This window comes from Schistocerca nitens, chromosome 2, assembly GCF_023898315.1.
Source record: "Schistocerca nitens isolate TAMUIC-IGC-003100 chromosome 2, iqSchNite1.1, whole genome shotgun sequence".
NCBI lineage: Eukaryota > Metazoa > Arthropoda > Insecta > Orthoptera > Acrididae > Schistocerca > Schistocerca nitens.
This window is the reverse complement of record NC_064615.1, coordinates 403,252,382-403,256,215: the sequence shown is the minus strand read 5'-3', so window position 1 is coordinate 403,256,215 and position 3,834 is coordinate 403,252,382. Positions and strand designations below refer to the sequence as shown.

General features: G+C 50.7%; 1 non-coding gene across 1 annotated transcript; it reads right to left on the bottom strand.

The window, feature by feature from the left end:
* Positions 1 to 1,396: 1,396 nt before the first annotated feature.
* Positions 1,397 to 1,559, bottom strand: LOC126237667 (U1 spliceosomal RNA). The gene has a single exon (XR_007545143.1). It is a non-coding gene; the product is annotated as a U1 spliceosomal RNA (small nuclear RNA).
* Between the last annotated feature and the right edge of the window lie 2,275 nt (positions 1,560 to 3,834).

Genomic DNA, 3,834 nt, shown 5'->3' with positions numbered 1-3,834 from the left:
CGTGGATTAGCTAAGGATGAAACTAAATTGCTTTTTGTTTTTTAAACACAACACTTCTGGCGTGTAATGAAGCGATGGGAAACAAAGGAAGTGGCTTTTCCGTGAATGTAGTGATGCAACAACGAATTCATTGAGGGCTATCCGTTTCTGCAATTAGTAGGCGTGAGTAATTTACTGAAACTGCCGCTATTACGCGTCTGTCAATGTAGAACCATGTGTGTTACAGTAGGCAGTGTTCGGATATTTTGTCAGTGAGTAGGGAGAAATTGTGTTTTTACTTACACTTGTTATAGAGAGAGAGAGAGAAGAGTTTTATGTTATTTCCACTCCATTCGAAACCTATCTGTTCTCACTCCAAGGAGGTATGGTGTACTTTTAATACTTTGGAAGACGAATAGCGAGCTTGTAAAGTAGCCATAAACAGATTTGAAGTTCCCAACCTGTTACAGAAGACGTGCGTAACACAGACTTTTTGACTCGATTTCTTGCAAGAAAAACACCTGATAACATTGCGTTTTCTACTTTCCCTGAGAGCCCCGAGTACAGGCGCCCTTGTCTCACTCAGCTACCACGAAAGAAAGAAATTTTCTGCGCTCACCAAGCCGAAGTTTGGAATTGCCCTTGGCCGGTTTCCGTCCTCCCCGTGTTGTAACTGCTCATTTCCAATCCCTCTTTTTTTTTTTTTCCCGGTCGCCTGCAAAGTTGTCACATGAAACACAACAAGACATTCCTTACAGAAAGTAAACGCTCACTGTCGTGGCCTAATAAACAGCCTACCGCGGTTCTCGTCCCATCACCGAATTTAAGCGACGCTGGCCCTTGTCAGTGTGGCCGCCTGGGAGCACAAGTGGCTGTTGCCCAGAATTTCTCCTCCCCGTTTTCGGTACAGTTGGCCACGTCATTTCACATCCCCGCAAGCTCCTCAAGTGCAGCAGACGCTTGCTTCCGGCCCCTCATGTACCTGGCCACAGGCGACACAGCGTTCGGCTGGGCGACGCCTCGTGTACGCCGGCTCGCGCCACCGCGGTCGCCGTGCGTGCAGGGAATGCCGCGCCGTCCAATTGCGTTTGGCGCGCATTCCCCCGATGCACAGAGAAAGCCAAAAGTCGCCGTTCGACCATTAATGGGGGTGTCGTACCAGAGTTAGACCGCTTGTGCCATCTCGCGGCTGCCGCTGCTACTGCTACTACTGGTGCGCGTCCCCCGCGCTTATCGAACAGACAGTGTGCTCTGGCTCTGGGTTTGACGCCAGGTCGACGCAGACGCGTGGTACGCGCCTAGCGCGAGTGCTGCTGCGTTTGGCAGTCCCTTGCCAAACACGTTGCTGGCCGAGCGCTCAGACGCACAAGTTACCGACTGCTATCACACAATACTGCGTTTGTAATTGAAATGAACACCGGGACAGCGCGAACGCAAGTCCCGACTACCAAAAATTATGCGCCCGAGTTACTCACATTTGGAGTAATCGCGGGGGTCAGCTCGACCGAAGTGCAATGGAAGAGCCTCACCCCGGAGGAACCGCCTTCATGATCACGGTATCCCCTACGCCAGGTAAGTATGCTTTCGTCGCGCCACAGGCGAGAATTTGTAGTGCCTCGCGCTATCGAGATGTAACGAGAGCTCCTGACGTTTTCGCAATCGGCGAACAGAATGGTGGCCGTCCATGTACCTGTCTCCTTACAAGAGAGCTATTGGCTGTCGAGTTAGATGGCAGATAGTCGCAACAACGCTCCTCTGCCGAGAAAAGCGATGCATTTTGTGCGAGCACCACCATACGGCTCGCGGCGCCGGCCGCTGCTGGAGTTAATTTACCGTTCCCTCCGGAAGATGGCGGGCCAAGTCCGGGTTGCCGCCTCCGGGCCCTCCTCTCCGTCTCCAACGAGCCCTCTTTCTCGGCTGTTGAAACCGCGAATGAGATCTGCGGAATGAGTGCTTTTTGCAGCCGCAATGCAAGCCACACTTTACTTTCCATCCTTCCAGGAGGGCCCTTTGTGCTAGCAAATACGGCAGCATTGTCACGCGCGGTCGTCTGTCGCCGAGCAACTGAAGGACCACAGCTCAGACTGTCAGATGTTCTAAGAGAGCTGGATGCACTCGTGTGTGTTGTGCGCGACGATCAAACAGGACGTCAGTGAACTGCAAGAACGAACATCAATCAGCACGTTCGACATTCGACGCCGAGTAACAGAAGACACTTAAAAGGTAATACTTCCTTTTTCTTTTCCTTCCGCGTAGGACGTGGAAAGCTCGATCGAATATCTGTGCAAATTTTCATCCAGAGTATGCAGATACATTCTTCACGCAAAAGAGAGAAAAATAAAGTTTCGTTCATGACAACATTTCAGCTGTGTCCGGAAAGCGGGTTGATTTCGAAGATGCAGATTAATTTTGCGGTATTTGGTAAACGATTGATACCTTGTAGCAATCTTTGCTTAGACGTGGATTAGCTAAGGATGAAACTAAATTGCTTTTTGTTTTTTAAACACAACACTTCTGGCGTGTAATGAAGCGATGGGAAACAAAGGAAGTGGCTTTTCCGTGAATGTAGTGATGCAACAACGAATTCATTGAGGGCTATCCGTTTCTGCAATTAGTAGGCGTGAGTAATTTACTGAAACTGCCGCTATTACGCGTCTGTCAATGTAGAACCATGTGTGTTACAGTAGGCAGTGTTCGGATATTTTGTCAGTGAGTAGGGAGAAATTGTGTTTTTACTTACACTTGTTATAGAGAGAGAGAGAGAAGAGTTTTATGTTATTTCCACTCCATTCGAAACCTATCTGTTCTCACTCCAAGGAGGTATGGTGTACTTTTAATACTTTGGAAGACGAATAGCGAGCTTGTAAAGTAGCCATAAACAGATTTGAAGTTCCCAACCTGTTACAGAAGACGTGCGTAACACAGACTTTTTGACTCGATTTCTTGCAAGAAAAACACCTGATAACATTGCGTTTTCTACTTTCCCTGAGAGCCCCGAGTACAGGCGCCCTTGTCTCACTCAGCTACCACGAAAGAAAGAAATTTTCTGCGCTCACCAAGCCGAAGTTTGGAATTGCCCTTGGCCGGTTTCCGTCCTCCCCGTGTTGTAACTGCTCATTTCCAATCCCTCTTTTTTTTTTTTTTCCCGGTCGCCTGCAAAGTTGTCACATGAAACACAACAAGACATTCCTTACAGAAAGTAAACGCTCACTGTCGTGGCCTAATAAACAGCCTACCGCGGTTCTCGTCCCATCACCGAATTTAAGTGACGCTGGCCCTTGTCAGTGTGGCCGCCTGGGAGCACAAGTGGCTGTTGCCCAGAATTTCTCCTCCCCGTTTTCGGTACAGTTGGCCACGTCATTTCACATCCCCGCAAGCTCCTCAAGTGCAGCAGACGCTTGCTTCCGGCCCCTCATGTACCTGGCCACAGGCGACACAGCGTTCGGCTGGGCGACGCCTCGTGTACGCCGGCTCGCGCCACCGCGGTCGCCGTGCGTGCAGGGAATGCCGCGCCGTCCAATTGCGTTTGGCGCGCATTCCCCCGATGCACAGAGAAAGCCAAAAGTCGCCGTTCGACCATTAATGGGGGTGTCGTACCAGAGTTAGACCGCTTGTGCCATCTCGCGGCTGCCGCTGCTACTGCTACTACTGGTGCGCGTCCCCCGCGCTTATCGAACAGACAGTGTGCTCTGGCTCTGGGTTTGACGCCAGGTCGACGCAGACGCGTGGTACGCGCCTAGCGCGAGTGCTGCTGCGTTTGGCAGTCCCTTGCCAAACACGTTGCTGGCCGAGCGCTCAGACGCACAAGTTACCGACTGCTATCACACAATACTGCGTTTGTAATTGAAATGAACA